At 46.2% G+C, this 22,601-nt stretch overlaps 1 protein-coding gene across 3 annotated transcripts in view; it reads right to left on the reverse strand.

The window, feature by feature from the left end:
- GNG12 (G protein subunit gamma 12) overlaps positions 1–22,601 on the reverse strand; it is a 134,376-nt gene that overhangs the window by 111,139 nt on the left and 636 nt on the right. Inside the window, exon 1 of one of the 3 annotated variants that reach the window (XM_058657913.1) lies at positions 22,489–22,557. The exons of the other annotated variants lie outside the window; for them this stretch is intronic. The gene's annotated coding sequence lies outside the window, so the exon portion shown is untranslated. Of the gene's footprint in view, positions 1–22,488; positions 22,558–22,601 lie in introns of those variants that run through there. 3 annotated transcript variants of the gene reach the window in all.

Consider the following 22,601-nt stretch of genomic DNA (forward strand, 5'->3'; position numbering starts at 1 on the left):
AGCTGTGAAGGAACCAGAGTGGAAGTGCTGGACCTGTGCCTTCAGAGTTCCACCTTGTGCCCCGCAGCCATCACAGAGGGACCTCTAAGACAGAGAACAGGGCTGGCTGTGGCAGTTCTTAGCAGCACTATTGAAAGGATTAAGACTCAACACAACCTTCACCATTCAGCCATTACAGGGCAAACTCTGTTAGACTACAATACTTCCTGGGGCTTCTGGGACATCTACAGCCAAGGCATCAGGCAGAGGTCCCCTCCCAGTATCACATTCCTAGTTCTACTGGCTATCATTTGGGGCAAACTCCTTAGTTGCATCAAGCTAGCTCTCTTTCCTTGGCCCTACTGACGTTATACTGCCTGCTAACCACATCAGTGGTACTTCACTTATATCAAGTCAGAAGGCTTACTTCAAGGTAGCCAAATGTGGTGGCTCATTCTTTAAGGGATTTGACACCCACAGTGAGCCACTGGACATTAGTGAGGCATTGCTCTCCAGGAGTGAAGTTTGGAAACCAATCAGATTGCAACGAAGGCCACAATCACAATAGGGGATTTTGTTTATTGAGCATACACAAATGGGGCTTAGGCAGGCTGATGATGAGAAAGGCAGCAAAAGGGGAAAAAAAAGACAGAAGTGGAGAGCCATAACTTTTTTTTTTCTTTTAAAGTTTTATTATTTTTTTAATTTGAAAAGGCAGATTTAGAGAGCAGAGAAATAGAAAGATCCTCCATCTGCTAGTTCACTCCACAGTAGCCAAACAGACAGCACTGAAGCCACGAGCCTGGAGCCTCTTCTGGATCTCCCACAGGGGTGCAGGGTCCCAAGGCTTCGGGCCATCTTCCATTGCCTTCCCAGGCCCCAAGCAGGAAGCTAGGAGGGAAGTGGAGCAGCTGGGACATGAACCAGCACCCACATGGGATCATCATGTTTGTAAGGTGAGGATTTAGCCACTTGGCTACCTACTGTGCTGGGTCTGAGCCATAACTTTCAATAAAGGGGATCACCTTCAGTTTCGCAGACGGAAAAGCAGACTGGAGTGATGGGCTAGGAACTGCCTACCCAAGCAAGATTATCACAAAACCCATGGACCAGATCAGTCCTCTTTGAAGGGGCCCACATCTTCCAGGATCAATGGTGTGGCCAGTTGAGTTACTATTCCCCACTCACTCTGAAGCAAGTTCGTCTGACTGCAGCATCTTAGAGAGAAAACAACTCCCAATCTGCATTAAAGCCAAAGGTGTCAAGACCAGTGTTACACTGCAGCGGCATATACTGCCACCATAACACCAACATCCCTGTGTCAGAACACCAATTCAAGTCCTGGCTGCTCCACCTCTAATCTGGCTTCCTACTCATGCACCTGGGAAGGCAGCAGACTATGGCCCAAGTACTTTGATCCCTGATACTCGTGTGGAAGACTGGGATGAAGTTCCTGGCTTCTGGCTGTGGCCTGGCTCAGACCTGGTTGCTGTAGCCATTTGGAGTGAACCAGCAGATGGAAGATCCATGTTTTCTGTCAAATAAACAACAGAACTTTACCCAAAACCCCACAAAACACAAAAAGCAAAGTTTCCATACATCAGAGTATTTAAAATATGAAATACAACACACAGAGGGAGTTTCCCTCTTTTCCTGATTTGAGCCTTATCCCATATCTCTGAGACAGAGGCACATCAGGGCATTAACCTCTGCTGAGAGATGAGCAAACACAGGCACAGGCAATGAATCCTGCTCGAGTTTGGAGAGCCAGGTCAACAATCTTCATGCCTCCAAGGTGGAGGAAGCCTTGGACAGAAATTTGGCCCACCTGTTTCCCTTTACAGAGGAGTCACTTTTCCCCTGGGGATGAGAAGCCGGGGTTTGGCACAGAATCGACTATACCTATCTCAAGAGCTCAGATAAGAAACAGCCACAAGAAATCTCTGAACATTAACTGGGAAGGTCTGTTGAGTGTCCCTCTCACAAGGACCCACCTAGTAGCTCTGGGGTCCCTGAGGGCTAGGAAGAAACTGTGAGAGCCAACACTGTGGTTAGCCAGTTAAGCCACGGCATAACGTATGTGAGCTGCTGCTCCAATTCCAACCTAGAAAAGCAACGAGAGATGGCCCAAGTCCCTGGGCCTCTGAACCCCATGGTGGCAGATGCAAAAGAAGCTTTTGCCTCCAGCCTGGCCAAGCCTCAGCTATTGCAGCCACTTAGGAAGTGAACCAGCAGATGAACAACTTCCTCTGTCTCTCCTCCCTCTCTGTGATTCTGCTTTTCAAATATATATATATATTTTTTAAAGCAGCCCTGTGCAGAAGCAGCAGTGGCCACAATGAAAACATCAGCATTTAGCCATCAGTTAGCACCTGAGCCTGGGAGGCCTTTTTTTGCACACCTGAAACATCCTGCCCTCCAGCACAGAGCACCTGCCCCCTCCTGAGCCTGATCTCCTCCCAACTTTCAGCAGGGCTAAAAGATGACAAAATTTCAAAAGGAAATAGTTCAGGGATCTTCCCAGGATACCATTCTAAAGAAAGAGAAATTTGGAGAACTATGAGAATTAAACAAACAAACAAACAAATGACCCAAACCTTAAATCACTGAGCTAAAACAGAATTATTTATCCTGGAAGGATTAACTTGAGGTTGGATTGTGGCAACTCTAGTACCTCCTCCCCTCCATTATTTTCATCAGCGCCTCCAATTAAATTAATTAAACCTCAATTAATTACACCAACAACAGCAAGCATTTGAGAGCTTGCTCAGTGTCAGGCACAGCTACAAGCATTTCATGAATTCTCATCTCACTTTCTGTCACTCCACATGAAAGGTGACGTTTCCATTTTCCAGCTTGTAGAAAATGTGGCAAGCAGCAAAGCTGGGATTTAGCCCGTCAGTCTAAATTCTGTTCCCTGCCACTCTATGAGCTCGCTTTTTTAATACTGACAACGAACATCTTCTCATCTTACAAGGATAAATTTAAAACACTGTTGGAAAACATCAGTGAAACATGCAAAGATTAAAAAAAAAATGTGTGCTTGCTTAGCAAACACTTTCCAAATCTGTTCCCTAGCACCCTTCCACTAGTGCCAGCCCTGGGCCCTTCCTGTTTAGAAACTGTAGATAATGCCAACCCTTTAATTCTGTCACCTTTCCAACATTTACTCTAAACTTTCTTGGTATCATTTGCTGGTGAGATAATACAAAATCCTGCATTCAGTGTAACAATTGAGGACAGGCATATTAAGCAGCAGCAGAATCGTTCCTACCTATCACAACTCCATATTTAACAAGGGCAGCTCACACAGAGCAAAAAGACAATTGAACTGGGAACTGATCATTCCAGTCTTTGCAGCTGTTATGAGTCAGTATGAAAACGAATTTGCATGAGCAATTGCTGGGCTCTTGATAAACACCATACCTGCCAGCAAACGCTTCCACTTTCCCCTCCCCGGACTTTGTGGGACTTTGTGTCCTCCACATTGAGGTTGTCTTTGTTAAGCCTGGAGCTTTACCAGCTTTGGATGCTCTTATGTTGTATATGCTAATCAGCACAATCTTCCATAGGCAATAAAACAAACCTCTCAGAGGTATGAGAAAAATAACACTGAGTCTTAGGAGAACATAGTATATTCCCACAGGTTCAGATTTGAGTTTTGGCTCTTCTCCCAACAAGCTGTGCAGCCTTAGGCTAGTCACTAAACCTCTCTGACATAGTCTTTTCTGTAAAGTGAACTAATTATACCATCTTGATGGGGTTGGAATGCTTAGTCAAGAGTAGGCACAGGGGATGAGTGCTTGGTGTTGTTGTTAAAGTCACTACTTGAGGGGCCCTCATCCGAAGTTTGAGTCCCCAGCTACTATATTTTCAATTCAGCTTGCTGCCTGGCACATCCCCTGGGAGGTAGCAGCAATGTTTGCTCAAGTACTTGAGTCCTTGCCACCTGTATAGGAGACCTGTATGTAGTTCCTCGATCCTGGCTTCTGCTCTGGCCTAGCCTCAGGTGTGCAGGCTTTGGAGGGGTGGACCAGCTGATGGAAGACACCATCTGCTTTTGGGGGAGGAGATGGGCAGGGTGCGGAAGGCACTGTGGTACAGCGGAGTAAAGCCGCCACCTGCAACACCAGCAACCTACCTGAGCTCCAGGTGGACCCCAGGCTACTCCACTTGCAATCTAGTTCCCTGCTGATGTCCCTGGGAAGTAAGCAGGAGATGGGCCAGATGCCTGGACTCTTTCCAGCCATGTGAGAGACCTGGATGGAGTTCTACGTTCCTAACTTCAGAGGGTGAACCAACAGTTGGAAGCACTCTTTTCAACTCTGCCTTTCAAAGTAAGTAAATCTTAAAAAGCAAGCAAGCAAACAAACAAAAACTCCAGATCCTTACTTCCTAGTGCTAGTGCTTCTGGAAATTTAACAAAAAGTGCCAGGTCTCAAGGGGAAAAGCAGAACTGCACATGCAGGGGAGTGCTAATCCACACAAAATTCAGCTAAGAACAAGCAGAAGAAGCCTCTGACCAATCTTCTCATCTGCATTTTATGTCCAGCAAAACAATAAATCACCGTAAATGTGAATGCTGTAAGTCATCTTTCCCAGCAATTTTTCCTTCACTAAACCCCCAACAAAAAGAAATTATACTGCTGGACTTAAAATTAATGTTGACCATTAAAGCCAAGTTTCTTTAAAATTCAAGAGTTAAAGTGTAGGGGCCAGCCATTGCGGCACAGCATGCTAAGTCTCCCTTTGGGACACAATACTGATATTCCCTAAAGATGCTGCTTATAACCCCGGCTTCTCCACTTTTAATCCAACTCCCTACTAATGCACCTAGGAAAGCAGTGGAGCACGACCCAAGTATTGGGGCTCCCGCACCCCATGCGGAATAAGCTCCAGATTCCTGGCTTCTGCCTGGTCCAACCCTGGCCATTTTGGCTATGTGGGAAGTGATCCAGCAGATGGAAGACTGTTCTCTTTCTCTGAGCTCTTTGTAAAGAACTATGCATGACCCTTACAGTCATGTGCACTGATGCTCCATGTAACATACGTGGTCATGAGTTACAAGATGAGACAAGTCTCAGCCCAGATTCCTTTCTTGCCCCAGTCCCCAAGATTCCAGCTGTTATGCCATGGGTTACTGTGTTAGAGGGCAAAAAGTGGAGTTCTTCCTTCAAGGATAATCCGTTTTTACCTAACAGCACACACAAATAATTTGCAAATATCTGAGTGATGTGGATGTGTGTGTGTGTGTAAGTGTGCACACGCTTTGAACAAACAGATTCATTGATTTCTCTAACAGGGTAGTGCTCAGTGTGTTTCCAAGATGGGGTTCAGTGTGTGTTGTGGCACAGTGATTGAGACATGGCTAGGTACGCTAGCACCTACTTCCAGATGCTGGGGGTCCAGGTTCTAAACTCCAGTTGCCTGCTAATGTGTACCCTGGAGGCAGCAGCCGATGCCTGAAGCACTTGGGTCCCTGCCATCCAGCATGGGAAACCCAGAGTTCTAGGCTTCTGGCTTCTGCATGGCCCAGCCCTGGCCGTGGTGAGTGAATCAAATAAGTGAGTGGATGAATAAGAGGGAGAATAAAGAGAAAGAGGAGCAGAGAAGGAAGACAACAAGGAGGAAACTGCAGCGGTGGAGGCAGGGACTTCAAGTCCGATCCCAGAGCCGCTGATAGGATAAGAATCCCTAAGACTTACCCACAGTCAACCTCTATATTCTCTGGGGCCACTTCCTGCGCCACAGAGTGAACTCTGACAGCAGGAAGGCTCCTCTGCGGGGCTGGGCACTGGGATCCCAGGGGTAGGTGGGTGGGTGGCTTTCCAGGAGACCCTGCCCTTCGTGTGCCCCCAGCACAGTGCCCCACCCACTGCTGCTCGGGGCAGCTTCAGCCTCAAGTGAGGCAGCCTTGAATAGGAGCTGCCACATCCTTCCTATTCCCTTGGAGAATGTTTTTTCCCCTTCTAATCAAAGATTGAAAGAGATAAATCATACATCTGAAACTTCTCTCCAGCAGGCAAAGTTCAAGGTCTGGGCCCTTCCTGTGAATCCACTCCTGGCCCAGCCCCCACAATAAAGATGGTGGCACGATTGGCATGGGTGGGACAGAGAGCCTACTCCCACAGCTGGGAGACAGGGGTCAAAGTGTGAGGCCAGGGTCACTGCCAGGGGATATCCTCCTGGGGGCTTTCACAGCTTCCCAAGCTCTGGCTCCTCAAGCTCCTCCTCCGTGACTCACCCCTCTTCCAGGCTTGTTTACAAATTACTCACTCTCAGGCCAAGGTCCTCCTGCCTCTCTCATCCCCCCAGCAGCCTCCAAACTCTGCCCCACCCCAGCTCCACCCCAGGTTTCCAAGTGGGTCACTCAGGGTGTGACCCATAAATACCTGTGTGTAGCGGGTGGGGAGGAGGGTGGGAACAGAGGAGTGCCTGAGGCTCCCCCGTCCTGGCTCCTGCCCCCAGTCAGCCTTCTTGGGACCAGCAAAGCAGGCTGATAAGAGATGGCTGGGTTGGTCAGTACCCAGAATTCCCCAGCTTACAGGGCAGATTTGACAAGGCAGCACAAAAACAGGAAAACAAGAGGCATGAGTTCTGACTCCACCTCTGCCATTCCCTAGCTCCAAGACCTTGCAGGGAGGAGAAGCTGCCTAGGAAGCCTCAGTTTCCCCATCTGTAGATGGACCCTGGTTGGCCAGACGCCTCACAAAGGTTACTGAGAGGTACAAAGTGCTCAAAACTTATTTCAACACAATACAAATTCCCTAAACATGTATTGAGTCTTCTGTTCCTTGAATTACAAGATGAAAAAAAAAAAATGCCACCAAATCCAAGAGACACAACACATTCTAAAAGGAACACAGAAAGAATGTAGAGAAAACTATCTCATCAACATGAGTATTATGACTGAACATCATGCCTCTGGGTACCAAGGAAAGGGAAAATCCAAGTAATCTTTCCATCCATTGCCTCTACCTGAACAGCAAAACTAGTTCCAGATTCCCCACTCCTGGCCAGGCCAAGGCCAAGTCAGCCAGGTGGCTCTGTGATCCATATCCCTTTTCTCAATGCCACCCACCACATCTACCTCACTGTCAATATTTACTATGTCTGTCTCCCCCATTAGCATGGAATGGAACATAATGAGTGCATCTAAACAGCTGGTGTTTAATAAATGCTGTCATAATAGATGCAGGACATGATGAAATTAGGTTTCAAGAGAGGCAGATATTCACTAGGTAGTTTGAGGAAAACTTCTTTCCAACTAAAAGCAGTACCTTATCATTCCTATGTTCCTAGAATCTTTTACTTATTCAAAGTGTTCAACAAATGCATCCTAAACTGTGTGAAGAAATTCAAAGATTTGGGGCTGTCCAATGAGTCCAGGTGAGCTGGGCCAGTGTGAATCACAAAGAAAGGTGTGGGGACACTGAGGGGTTTCTCAAAGCTGGAGAAACACAGTTTTGTTTCCAACTTATCAAGGTCAACACTTTTGTAGCTGTGACAGAAAACTGCTGAGAACTGAACAAAATATAAATTTCTTTTTATTGGATTTAGTAGATCTGGGTAAGGAAGTGGTTGTCAAATTATGACAAAAAGTTACTTGTGGAGTCTTCTGGAAATCAGCACCTACATCCTGAGCAAGCTGGTTGGAGTGCATGCTGCAGGGAACCCAAGCAAGGGACAACGTGACCATGTCCTGAGAGTTGGCAGCAAAGAGCATTATGAAGCCAGGAACAGGGCCCGGCGCGGTGGCCTAGTGGCTAAAGTCCTTGCCTTGAATGCACCAGGATCCCATATGGGCACCAGTTCTAATCCTGGCAGCTCCACTTCCCATCCAGCTCCTTGCTTGTGGCCTGGGAAAGCAGTCAAGGACGGCCCAATGCCTTGGGACCCTGGACCCGCGTGGGAGACCTGGAATAAGTTCCTGGCTCCTAGCTTCGGATCGGCGCAGCTCCAGTGGTTGCAGCTACTTGGGGAGTGAACCATCGGACAGAAGATCTTCCTCTCTGTCTCTCCTCCTCTCTGTATATCTGACTTTCCAATAAAAATAAGTAAATCTTAATTTAAAAAAAAAAGAAGAAGACAGAGCAATTCTGCAGCAGACAGCCAGTTAATTAACTCTACCTGCAGATTGTTCTCAGAGATCAAGGAGTTTGTTTTTCTAGGCCCTGAAGGGTGAGGGCTGTGAACTGATGTGCCCAATGGCACAAAAAAGGGCTGGGGTTGCATTTGGGATGATGCTCAGGGAAAGGTTTCACTCATTCAGCTCAGTTCTGCAGCTAACTGGGAGCTAGCAGCACCCCCATTTTTTACAGATGGGGAAACTGACACAGCAGTTAAATATCACCTCCAGGCCTTGAACTTGAGCATTTTACTGGATGGAGTTGCCTCTGGAGAACAAACACAAGGCTTTCAGCTAGAAGTGACCTATTCAAGGGTATGTTTTTAAAGAAATCACCCCAGTGGCAAGGTGGCGGTAAAGGTGAGTCAGGAAACCACAGCTACAATCCAGGTGAAAGGGTGGGAAGGTTGGAGAGCAGATATCTTGGGAAGTGGGCGCAGCCAGGGGAAGGGTGCCGAGCTGGGAGGAGGTGCAGAGGAGGGAGGAGCTGCTGCAGAGTACAGCAAGCTAAGTGGAGGTAGGCATCTTGCATCAGTGTGGGAAAAACAGGAAGACAGGCAGGTCAGGGAGAGAGGAAGAGATCTGTACAGAACACATCTGGATGTGACACATCTGCAGGTGTGTCAGGAGAAATCTCTAGGGACTGTAATCTTCCTGTGTTGAATGCAGGTAGCTCCTATTTCTACCTCACTCTATAATGCCTTTCCTACTTTGCCTTGGTTGAAGCAGGCCTTCCCCAGGTTTAGGATGAATTCAGGACTCTCTCCCTGCCCCCCCGTAGCTTATTCATAACCAGAAGGTGTATTTTTCCAGGCAATCCTGTTTGCATTTCCAGTGAATCCAGACTCTTTACAATGGCCTAATCAGGCCCACCTGATCTGGCCCCTGTCTGACTCTCCAATCCCACTTCCCACCACGCACTCATTCTGTTTCCCCGGCCTTCTATCCGGGCTCCAGCTCGCCAAGCTTGTTTCTGGCTCAGGGCTTTGGTGCTGGCAGTTCCCCTTCCCAGAAGGTTCCTCTCCCACATTTCCCTGAGTTGCCTCTCTCTCCCTCAGATTTGAGCTCAAATGCCTCCTTGACAGAGTGGTCATCCCTAATCAGCCTTACTGTGGCAGCCAAACGCCAGCCCTAAGGCCCATCACTCACTGCTGCTCGCCTCAGCTCGTTGTCTCCACAATACTTCTAGTCTGTACTGATCTTAGTCAAATGGCTTTTACTCAAGGTACTCGGGTAGCCTGCTCAAAGCTATAGCTGCACCAAGCAGGCAAGTGATAGATGTCTGTGGAATGAAAAAAAAAAGGCTTTTGAGTTTATTAAAGTCTTAAAATCAGATGAAGAGACAGGGGATTTGCCCCCTGAGAAGCTAACATTCAACAGCAAAGACAAGTGCAAGTACAAGAGACAAACTAATTACACATTACTTTTCTTATGTCCTGTTAGGAGCCAGAGACTTATGGGCCTTAGACTTGGCCTACCTGACAGCCTGTTGCATTGCAACCTGCAAGCAGGGCTATAGCAAGCAAGATATTAGGCCAAGACATCCTCTGTAGAGCAAGCAGAATAGAACCTCCACCCTTGTTCCTGTTCAAATAATTAGCTCCTCCCCTGTTTCAATATAGCTGATTAGTTCCTTCCCTGCTTCAGTGAAGATAATTACTCCCAGGAAACCCCTCCCTATCTCCCCCTCCCCTAGAGAAGAAGGTATATATATGAGGAGTAAAAATAAAGAAAGAGGCACTCTTTTCCACCAAGTACGAGTGTCCGTGTGTTTCTTGGGCCAGCAACCCGGTGCTAGCAGCCCGGCATTCCCAGTACACCCTCAGGGTTTGAGCATCATGTCCTGCAGGATGGGACAATGTCCCCTCTTCTTCCCCCAGCCCACTAGGTGGACATCTCACCTTCTATACTTTTCACGGCATCACCACGGATGGAGCAGGCAGCATAGCCCTGGGAAAAGGGCAGACTTCACAGTCAAACCTAGATCCATAATGCAGTGTCACTGCTACCTACTACTTCTGGTTCTTTTGTGGTATTCAATCTCTCTGAACCCACTTTCTCAAATGCAAACATGGCCAGTATTCCCTACCATGGGGCCACTACACAGTGTGAAAAGGTGCATGGACTGTCCCCAACACATGCTCTTATAATGCTGGCACTCAAGGAGTAATTATCATCACCATTATCAAATTTGCTATCATATGGACACTATACTCCTCAATCAGCACCCAACAAATGCATCCAGTCGTCTGAATAACTTCTACTGATATTGACGCTGATGAGTATTATGTGACCACCATTTAATGTCAATTATAATTACAACAATATTTAAGGTCTTAGAATTTACTATTACCTCCCTGAAGGCTTTAATATATCAGTGTCTCCTTTACTTCCACTAAAGGTAGTATTTCATCAATTCTCAGAAGCAAATCTTAACATTCCTAATATTAGGATGACTTCCTGAAATGCAGCCTGTCTCCCCCCATGCCAGTTAGTATCCTAACCTGTGGAACTTATGAATACATATGGTACATGGCTAAAAGATTTTTACAATTTATTATTAATGCTACAGACTTCAAGGGCCAGTGTTGTGGTGCAGCAAGTATAACTACACCTGCAACTCTGGCATTCCCTATAGGCACCAGTTCATGTCCTAGCAGCTCCACTTCTGATACAGCTCTCTAATGGCCTGCCAAAAGCACACAAGATACCCCCGTGTGTGGGCTCTTGCTACCCAGCTGGAACGCAGACACAGCTCCTGGCTTCAGTCTGGCCCAGCAGATGGAAGATTTTTCTCACCTTCTCTTTTTCAACTCTTTTAAAATAAATAAATATATCTAAAGAAAAAAAAGCGACAGACCCTCATAGAGAGCTAACATTCTATAAATAGGCTCAAAAATAAGGTTTATGTATTTGATTTGAAAGGCAAAAGTGACAAAGACATCCCGTTGGTTCACTCCCCAAATGTTTTCAACAGGTAAAAGCCAGGAAATCGGGAACTCCATCTGGGTTTTCCATGTGGGTAGCAGTAACCCAAACACTGGGGTCAATATGCGTTTACTTTCAAGCTGGAAGCCAAGACTCGAACCAGGCATTGGTACAGAATGTGAGCATTGCAGCCCTAGCTTCACTAGCTGAACCACAACACACCTGCTCAAGTGGCCTCGATCTCTTTAATCACCTGAACACTTAGAGGCAGAGAACAGCAGAAGAGTACCAGGGAGATTCCAGGCAAGAGGAGCACTGGTTGGATGCTGCTGCTCCTGAGAGGTAGGGCCGAGTGCAAGGACTGGAAAGTGGGCTTTGAGAACTCAGGGTGGTCCCCAGCCAAGAGACAGCTCCACCCCCAGGGGGAGCTGGTTCCACTGGACCACTGGAGACAGGAAACATTCTTTCCAGAGTCTGCCAATATTCACAAAGAGGTCAATACCTTACTTTCGGCCTTGTAAATCTCACAGGACACAGATTATCCAAGTCTACATTGGCTTCTGAGCTGCAGAAATGCCAGAGATCACTTTTGTGTTAACTTTTTTCCGTCAGCCAATAGTCATAGCAAGCTAATACAGTCTTAATGATATGGACTTAGGTCAGGCAGGTCAGCCATACTTTCCCCCCTGTATGTAACCCCTTCTTCCTGCCTGTCAGTCAAATGACTCCCTGAACATGGCCCTCAGACGTCCATATTCCTCACTGTCTGAATAAATCTTACCACTTTATAAGCCGTATTGGTGCCTGTGCTTAAAATGCTTTTTAAGAGGCAAGAACCTGGAAAAGAATTATTAGGCTAATATAGACTACAACATCACAGCTGACATGTTTTACAGTTTCATCAGCAGTATTTTCCCTTCTTGGTGTTGTAGGCACATCTCATAATCGATGCTTTCTTCGATTTCTTGAAATTTATTGCAAAGTGACAGAGTATCTGAAAGGTCAGGTGACTTGCCCAGGTAATTTGAACCTCTACCTGAGGCTCTAACCCCACACATACTGCAAGAGAACTTCCAGGAGTGAGGATATCCTGCTACCGGGTAAAGCAGTAGCCCACACAACCTCCCTAGGCCCATGTCGGGCATGGAATCCCTAATGCGGTGGATCCCGAGACCCAACCGGGTCTTAAGGGGAGGGAGGAAGGTACTTCACAAAGTTCAGAGAAAACACAGACTTTGAAAATAATCATCCCTAAAGTTCAACATTTTCTGCACCAAATTTAAAATATCCACAAACGTTTAAAAGTACCCAGTGCTTATCCTGAGTAGTGTTCATTCAGTACTTAAGAGGCCAGTGCCCTTCTGAGTATGGGCACAGAGAAGACCAGGAGCCCGTTGCCTGCTGCTTCCAGAACAGTGGCAGACAGCAATACCACAGTGACAGAGATAAAGGCAAGAAAAGACAAAGCCTGCGAGAGTTTGAACTGACCTCCACCCAAGTAAGAACCCACACATTCAGCAGCTGAAAAGAAGTAGAGCACTGGGCTTGGGAGATAAGATCCTCTCTTTCTGATCCCCCAGAGGCCGCTAGGGAGTGTGGGAATTCCAAAAGATTAAGTTCTTTGTTGTTTGTGAGCTTTTTTTTCCCCCCATTTGTGTGGTATTTTTTTCCCTTGATGGAGATATAGGCTAACTCTATGAAGGACTGGCTCTTTCAAATTTCTAAAAACAAAAACACAACCAGAATTTCCCTCTTTCTATGAAACTCAGATGAAAATGAAAGTTATACCCTGTGACTTTCATCTTCCCTCTCCCCACATGAATTCACGGTGGAAGTGGGGGAACAGAGGAGGTTGGGACAGGGCGCTGATCTCATCTGTGAATAACCCAATGAGGACACACATAACCTTATCCCAGGAGGTAAATACACGTGGAGAACTTCAGAATTATTAAAAGATTTGGTAGAAAACGTCCCTTAGTCTCTCCTGCTTGCTTTTGTTGGAGAGAGAGAAATTCTAGACTACAATGTCATCTTCATTACAGTTCTGGAGAAGCCCCAGTTTAATAATACCATTAGCCGACAACTATTTATAATTCAGACATTAGCTACTGGCATAAAACCCTGCTTTCCACTTCTCCTGATTTTGCACTGACAATTTGGCAGCCCACTCTACCCTGAGGCCCAAAAGAGCCATCACATTCTGAAGTCTGTATTTAAGAGACTCTGACAGAGATGTATGCAAGTGGAAAGGTCAAAAAAATGCCCGCAGGAGGATTCGCCAGCTCAGACAAGGCACAAGGAGAGACGTACGGGGAGCTCACACCTCCGGCTCACTCAAAGTTAGACAACTGTAAACCACTCCAAATTACTGCTTCTCACCGACCAGATTAGCAAAAATAGAAAGATATTCTTCCTGCTGATGGGGCTGCGGGGAAGCAGACAGCAGGGGCACTGCCTGCAAGCAGGCAAATGATTCACTGCCTCTGGCGGGGATGACAGGGCTGTAGGATTCAGTAGTGTCACTTCTGGGAATCAACCTGCAATAAACCTACCCCAAAGCACAGTGACCTTTGATTGGTTTTGTTTTTGTTTTTGCTTTTTTAAATTGGAAAGGCAGATATACAGAGAGGAGGAGAGAAAGAGAGGAAGATCTTCCATCCAATAGTTCACTCCCCAAGCAGTCCCAAAGGCTGGAGCTGAGCAGATTCAAAGCCAAGAGATAGGAGCTTCTTCCGGGTCTCCCATGTGGCTGCAGGGTCCCAAGGCTTTGGGCCATCCTCGACTGCTTTCCCAGACCACAAGTATGCAGCTGGATGGGAAGTGGGGCTGCCGGGATTAGAACCAGTACCCGTACGGGATCCTGGCATGTTCAAGGTAACGATTTTAGCTGCCAGGCTATCACACCAGGCCCCACAGTGACCTATTACACCTTTGTTCGTCACAACACTGCTGATCACGGCCAAAGACAGTATAGAATGGCACAGGAGGGAAACCACTGTGCTGGGAAGAGAGACACAAAGGCACCTTTAAAACACCAGACAGATTCCAGCACATGTAACATTCCACCTTTGTGAAAGGGGGCACAAAGCTTACATATTTTCATTTGCTGAAATTTACAAGATGCTACTTGTGGAAACTAGGGGAAGGTCTGGATGGGAAAGTGGGTGAGATTTATTAGTGTGTACTTTAAAAAAATAGCTATTCTTATTTAAAAGGCAGAGTTGCAGAGAGTAGAAGAGACAGAAAGAGGATCTTCTATCTGCTGGCTCACTCCCCAAACAGCCACAATGGCCAGTGCTGGGTGGGCCTGGAGCTGGGACCAGAAGCTTTTTCTAGCTCTCCCATGTAGGCACAGGCACCTGGGGACTTAGACCCTCCTCCGCTGCTTCCCCAGGCCATGAGCATGAAGCTTAATTGAAAGTGGAGCCACCAGGACCCAAACTAAAGCCTGCATGGGATGTTGGCACTACACGTGGGGGCTGACTGTATTATACAACATTGGCCCAGTCCCCAGTGTGTACTTTTTTACATAGTTGGAAAGTTTTGGGGGGCTCTTGCAGATATATAATCTAGTATAAATCATGACAAAGTCAGTTTAGGATTGCAAAAAAAATTCAGGGGAAGGTGTTTGGGAGACACAGGTTGAGGCAAGAACATTGCCAGGGAGCAGTCAGTGAGTCAGAGAGGTCTAGGGGCAGAGTTCAGAGGTAAGCACAGGAAGTCTGATTGTTGCCCTCTTCTATCACCTGCCAAGTGCGGCTGGCCTGGAGGGCCCCTGATGCCCATCACAGCAGGAAGGAGGTCAGAGAACCACAGGCGAATGGGGGCAAACACAGAAGGCTAGCAGCACTTCCCAGGCAGCAGGCCAGCAGCAGTTATTTGTACTTGTGGTTCACACAATAATGTCTGCAGCTTGCCATGCATCAAATACGGATATTAAAAGAGAGGGCAGGGCAAGTGTCGGGATCCTCTGCCTAATTCAAGAGAGAGATTCCTGAAAAGTTGAGACTCTGGAATTTTGTAAAAGCCATTGCTACTGTAAAAGCAACAGGAGAGTGTGTTAAAGGTGTCCACAGGGAATTTTCACAGTAATCATCATCTCCTCCCATTTCGACTTCCAATCTACATTTGCCTGAAGATGGCTGCTCTTCACAAGCCCACTGTGGAAGGCACGCACATCTCTGCGTCTGCCTGCTGTCCTGCAAAGCAGGGACTCGCAGAAACCATCACGTGACCGAAGTCCAAAGCACACAGCAGCACCTCTCTCCTCAGTATCACGGCTTCAGCAGTGGGACCGACTAATCTGACTTGGCCTTGGGAACAACCGTCTCTCAAGAGAGGTGCTAGGAGGGGCAAGTTTAACTCGAAGAGGAAGGCCGCAAGAAGCTCCTGTTATATACATTCAGCTTTCTTAGTCTTGCAGATTGGACTATAAGGCTGCCCACTTCCAACTCCAAGCTGGATCAGCCACCCCCCGCACCCCCCAACTGTGGCAGCTCTCAGGTAAGTTCCAAAAGCTCCTGCAGTCACTGCCATCTGCAGTCCTTGAGGGGGAGAACCGACTGCTGGTCAACAACACAGATTCCCTGCACAGTCCCGGAATGACTGCTCCGTTCCCTGGATCAGGCCGACTACACGAGTGCAGTATACCCAGGCATGTATTAGACAATACTTAGCATGCTGCTGTTGTTCGCAAACACTGTCAGCATCACCCCTAAGGGCTGGTCTTTCTTTACCTACCCCTTAGGAAATGATGAGCTGATGAGAAAGAAGCCAATCAGAGGGCATGTGTCCCAATGAATGTGCTTCCTAACAAACACAGTCTATTTTCCTGATTTAAAAGAGAGCAGTGGCTCATGAGTCTTGGTAGCACACACTGCAGAGGACACAGTTTTATTTCCTTTTTCCATTGATACTTGTTAAGTAGCTTTTACATGCTACACTCTGCCAGCTCATGGGATCCAAAGGGCTAGTGGGACTGAAGGTCTCTGAAAAACAGGTGCAGTCAGCCATCTCGTGTCATTGTAGAAGTGAGAAAAGACAATCCCTCCGAGTAGAACTGGCTTTACAGGCTTGAATGCATCAAACAGGTGACCTCTGGATGTAGCAGAGGCAATTCTATCCCCACATACAGACTCTGAGCAGTTCTGATTCCTCCATTTGCTTCCTTGGTCAGACACTCACATACAGTGAACAATCTATACAGTACTCTGTCGAATATTCCTTAAGATTTATTGAATTAAAACACAGAACATCAGAGAGGGAGGGACAGATCTTCACATACACTATTTCTCTCTCCAAATGGCCACAACACCCAGGGCTGGGCCAGCCCAAAGCCAAGGAGTGGAAACACCATCCAGGCTTTCTCCCAAAGTGGCAGGGACGCAAGCATCTGGACAATTCTGCCTTCCCATGACATCAGCAAGAAGATGAAACAGAAGCAGAGCAGCCAGGACTCAAACTGGCACTGCAATGTGGATGGCAGCATGGCAAATTGGTCTGGTAACCCAGAGGCTCAGCCCCCTATCTAACAGTTTAAGGCAACCCTATGAAGCAGCCACATTGCAATCCTTCTGCTTCATGGCTAGACAGCAAGCACACCTCCAACCCCTTGACAACTTGTCTGAATATTCAATCATGACCTTGTAGGACTGTAGGAACCTTAAAGTCAATGTGCAAACCACATTCTAGTAATTTGGAAGATTTCCTAAATCTAAAGCCTAGGCAAGCAGTCTATTGGATTGGAAACCTGTGTAGTTTGAGATTTTGGTAGAAGAAATCTGGAATGTTGTTTTTCTCTCCACAGGCTTAAGCCTCGAGGGAGTGCAAGCAGCTTTTGGATTTTGATTCCACTGTCCATCCCCACGTTTAGCACATGCTGACCTTTAATGAGTTTGAGTCTTCATCAGAGGTCCCACATTTCTCCGCTGCAATTAAGTCTCCCTGAAAAGCTCACACAAACTGAGGTCACTGTAAGCTTGGGATCTGAGTCAAAGGGTCCCAGTGGAGGCCAACGGTGTAGCAGCCAGAAGTCAGGAACATCTTGGCTGGCAGCATGTGCAGCTAGATAAAGGCTGATTATTCCACAGCAGTGACGATTCTACCCCCAGTGATCTCCCGTAGGCTCACACACAGTCATTCTGAATGAAGGCAATTCTCGATACAGAATGCCAATGTGAAGCGGGAGAACGACTCATTCGGTACTTGCTCCAGTGTGCACTTGTGATCACACCATCTCAAGTTCAACCAGAACTGGTGCTTCTTGCTCCCTGGTCAAACAGGGGGGAACTCTAAGTCAGTAACATGCTCTTGCATTGAAAATGAAATGGCAGCCTGTTCTGTAAGCAAGCACACACATAATAATGCAGGCTGGCGCTCTGACCCCAAACTCACCCACCTGAAACCAATGAATGCAAAAACTACAGAGGATCCTTAGCAGCTCATTTGCTCCTACAGACCCCAAAGCAGTTCTTCTGGCTACTTATTCCCAAGAACAGCTGAAGGTATCAACAGCCATAAGCAGCTGCGACCCTCTGGTTTTTATTAAACAGTAATCCTCTAAAATGCACACCCATTAAAAGAAAGACAAAAACTTTGCCACAGGATGGCAACCAGACACTCACAGCTAAGCACTTTTACTATACCCAATAAAACCTGACATGGTAAAGCAAACATTTAAGTGACACCAGAAATGATTTTCAAGAGAGGCCAGGCAATAAATGGAATAGTCCAGCCAGAAGTTACCTTCAGTCAAACCACCAGCACTCTGCCCGGATCCACCCTACCTGTTCATTCCTGACCTGCTGCCCTGCAGAGGAAAAGCAAGTCAGGATCTACTGGTATGAACTGGTTCTAGAATGGCATTTGGCAGGCCAGTCCCTTTACATATACTCTCAAGGTCCCTCTGGGAGAGCAGGCGTGACAGGGATTGGTACCCAGTATTCACATCAGGCCAGTAGGATCCTGTGGTCATGCTGGAAGCTTAGGCTACTATGGCTGGAGACCAGATGCCCAGCTTGGAGGCCCAGATAATCCACCTCAGGTACACTGCCCAAAGAAACCCTGTCTTCACGTTTCTCTTGATGTGACTTACAGCCTTTTAACCCTGATCCCCACACAGCTCTCCTGCCTGTTATCTCTAGCTATGAGCTCAGTCATGCATGAGATATGGATCAGTGTCACTCCCTGGCACCTGCTGCTTGGAGAACCCGGCTTTCTCGCCTGAGCTGTGGTGAGAAATAAAGATGGCATATGCACAGGGCTTAGAAAGGACTCCAGAAATGGAGCAGCTCATTAAATGGGGTGACAGCCTTGTGTGAATTCATTCTTTCTCTACAGGACTCTTTGGTTCTTCTAGGTGCACCACAATCTCCATTTGCTCTTGTTTTCCAGGAGTCTCAGGTGCTGTCAGGAGGCAGTTTGTCAGTTCAGGCCAGGACATGCGACTGTCAATGTCCATATAGAGCCAAGGTCGGTGAACCGTGCCTACAGCAGATTTTTAGGGCCATGGACTTATCAAACATCCCTTGGGGCTAGTGATGACTCAACTGGCTAATCCACCACCTGCAAGGGCCAGCATCCCATACAGGCGCCAGTTTGTATCCCAGTTGCTTCACTTCCCATCCAACTCCCTGCTTGTGGCCTGGAAAAGCTGCAGAGGATGACTCAAAGCCTTGGGATCCTGCACCTGTGTAGGAGACCCAGAAAAAGCTCCCGGTTCCTGACTTTGAATTGGGTCAGCTCCAGCCACTGTGGTCATTTGGGGAGTGAACCAGCAGATGGAAGATCTTTCTCTGTTTCTCCTTCTCTCTAAATCTGCCTTTCCAATAAAAATGAATAAATAATCAAACATCTCTTGGGAAGACAAACCACCAACTCCTAAAAGAATTAGCTATCTACTGGCAAACAATTCTTGCTCCAAAGGTCTTGATATTTAACTTAAGGACCTCCAGCTGCCACCAAATTTGTCTTTCCTGACACAACAAAATTCTATTTGCTGTTTAAAAACCAGCGCTATTTCTGAGTAACCAGTATAAAAATAAGCTAGAATATATATATATATATATATATATATATATATATATATATATATATATCACTGGAGAACATAGGCAACATGGGATGTGTGCCAGAACCCCATCAACCATCAATCATTTCTTCTACCTGTGTTTAGAGGTAAAGTTTAAAGTCTTCTGTATATTTCACTTGTAACATTTAAAAGTCTTTTAACTGATACATAAAAAATTCTACATATTTATGCAGTACCATGTAACATTGCAATACACGTATACATTGCATAATTAAGGGAAATGTCTCAAGCATTTTAAGAAAACACTGCAGCTAGTTTCACTGCATCTCTGCGCAGTGATCTACTGAACCTGCGGGAGCCTTCACAGGTGTTACTGATTTACTTACAACTTGTAATGTGAAAGCAAATGGAACTGAGATCTAGGAAAATTTGCTGGACAAATTAACACTGCAGTCCATTTCATGCTCAAAAAATGCAGTGATGGTTGCCTAATTATATTCTCTTACTTTGCAAGCACTATTTGGCAGGACTCTGCATATTACTGAACATTTTTAGATTTGAGGGAAACATTAAAATTTCATGTGGTTGTTTTCCTGTTACAAAAATAATACACACTCATATCTAACACTTGGAAAGAGGAAAAACTTCAACAGGAATTCAGGGTTGATATTTACTGTGCATGGACTATGTGCCAGGCTCTATTCTAAATGCTCTGCATAAGTTAGCTCATTTACTCCTCCCAACATCCCACCGAAGCACAGAGATGAAGTAACTCGCTCATAGTCTATACACCTTCAAGTAGGAGCCAAGAATCCATCACAATGCTGTGGTGTTCCAGGAGTCAAAGGAATCAATAATTTATTCAACCAAGTCCTCCACTGCTTCAGAGCATAATGTCATAGACAAGAAACAATTCTTAATAAAACTGTACTCTTTATACTTGGGGAAAATTATCATAAACCACCCTCTCCATGTCCCTGCAGAACAATTAGTAAAATTAGAAGTCATCTGCAGCATGAGCTAAGATCCTGGCTCTGTCCAATTCTTTGCACCTGATGTGCATTAAGGAAAGACAAATATAGTCAAAAATTAGACGTGTTTATTTCAAAGATGGAAGCATCTACAATTTTTTTCAAATGTTAGTATGCCTCACTGGTGTGATGAGTCCCAAAATTAACTCAGCATTCATTCCCATAAAAGCTTGAAAAAACAAAAACCACAGTCAGTTCTGACACTTCTGAGAGTTTGCATGTTGGCCTTCGGCATCAATACACGCAAAAGCAAGTAACCGGATACCAGAACAGTCACATTTTGTCACGCTTTAATTAAACATTATAGTTGGCTAAAGACAAATACTTTTGCTCCTGGTTTCATTTCCAATCCAGTGCTAATAAACACAACTATATGAAATATACATTCTCTTTTTCAGAGATAATTAATGCAGCATTTTGGGCTGTCTGCCTCTGACAACACTGTGCAACCATGACGTCAGCACTGAAGACATATTAAAACCCAGTCCTCCAGTCATGCTTATCTCTACTGCTGAGGTAGAAACATCACACACAAACCTGCAACTCCTTTGCAGTTTAAAACTGTCCCATCTAACCATTTCCAGAAGGTTCAAAGCGCCATCTTACAGTGCACTCCAAAGCCCGCTGCTCAAAAAGCTATATAAGTAAAACGTGGGTAATTATGTGGGGTAATTCTGAACCTCAGTTGTGGATTTGGTCCTGTCTGTATGTCTCCCAAGGACTGTTTTATACACTTTCATAAACATTACAAAGACCACTAGAAACCCAATGTTATCAATCAGACTGAAAGGTGACATGACTAGAATTCTCATCTAAGTCTGACATGGAAACCCACTCCAGAACTATTCAGCTGCTTCATTTCCAAGTTAGAGCTCAGAAAAATACACATGACTTCTACAACTTACCCACCAAGGTTACATTTAAGCTGACATAAACCTAAAATAATTAAAACCCAAACCAACAACAAAAATAGTCACCTAATAAAAATCCGACAGTGAGTGATATCATTCTAAATTAGACATCTTTTTCTTGCTAGAGAATCAACATTTAAACCTAATTTGGTATTAACTTATCATTTCCTTGAACCTTGTTATTAAGAAGCCCTGTGCTCCGGCCACTTGAAGACCCACCCATGTTGTCTAACAAGCACCAAAACCACAGATGGAACTGTTACAGAGCTAGTCTTTCCAACAAGATTGGAGCTTTCTGAACAGAAAACGTTCGCAACACTGATTTTTCTGTGTCTCGGTCAACAAGTTCTCATTTTTATCTCTCTCTCTGCGTGACTCTAAAGCCATCTATGTCTTATGGATGGCTATTACATGACTTGAGCCAAATAACACTGCATCATGGATCAAGTCTGAACACCCGTTACATTGATCCACATTTTCTGGTCTTAACTGAGGGCTTTAGGGGGAGGGCAGAACTAAACATCCGACCCGGAAAGTCCTTTTGGTGACTGAAGGCTTCAGAAAACGTTTGGTCACTCAACAACAAATTATGTGCATGTGTATCACATGTTTTGCTTACTGTTAAAAGGCATCTGATAAAACATACCATTTGGCTTAAAAAAAAAAAAAAACCAACCTAGCTTACTCTAACGGATTATCTTGTCAATAGTCACAGGCAGTCCCTTCACACGGAAACTGCCTAGCTGGTTCTCCTAGGTAAGCCCCCGCCCACCTTGCAGCCCCCACCTTGCAGCTTGGCAGCGGTACGTTGGGGACCAGCAGTTTATAAATCAAACAAAACTCTAGTTTAAAACAAAAAACACACAGACGGCTCCCAAGATTCATTATAGACAATCTATTCGGGCAAAGCTACAACCGCCTCAGGAAATATAAACAGTGTCCGCAGAGACAGCAGGGGGAAAGGAAATAACTGACAGGGAGGAAGCTAATCATGTGAAGTTGATCCAACTCCACAAGGTCTAATAAGCCCCCGGCTGCCTTCCACTGGGAACAGCCATCCAGCGTGCCCCGGTGCGGGGGCTGAAAGCCCCTTCGACAGACTGGGTTTGGGTCGGCTCCACCCTCTAGTCACTGCTTTGCAGGTGACCGTGACGTGACGGGCCTCTCCGGTCCCCTTCCTTGGATTTCCAGTCGTCCAAAGTTTCACCCCCACGCGGGGGAGATTAACGAAAACCATGGCTTCCTTTTCCCAAGTTACGGTTTAAGTTTGTAGAATTCAGAAGAGCCAAGCTAGTATCAGGGGACGCTTGGTGACTACGTTTTTCAAATAAGCTTTAATTGACAGGCCCCGATTAAAACGAAAAGAAAAACAATCCCAAGTCACCCCTACTCACAGTATTAGTGTTCCAGTAATACCTTAAAATAAAACAAAAAGCTACGCCGCACTCCAGTGGCAGCCTCGACCTCTCCGCTAAGCCCCACCTGCAAGCACAGGCTGCGGAGGAGCAGGCTCCGGGGATTGCGGGGTGTGTCCCGGTGGTTCTCCCCGCGCGACCCGCTACTTCCCCGCTAGGGTCCCCTAGCGCCGCGAGGCC

The sequence above is a fragment of the Ochotona princeps genome, chromosome 2 (assembly GCF_030435755.1).
Source record: "Ochotona princeps isolate mOchPri1 chromosome 2, mOchPri1.hap1, whole genome shotgun sequence".
Classification (NCBI taxonomy): Eukaryota; Metazoa; Chordata; class Mammalia; order Lagomorpha; family Ochotonidae; genus Ochotona; species Ochotona princeps.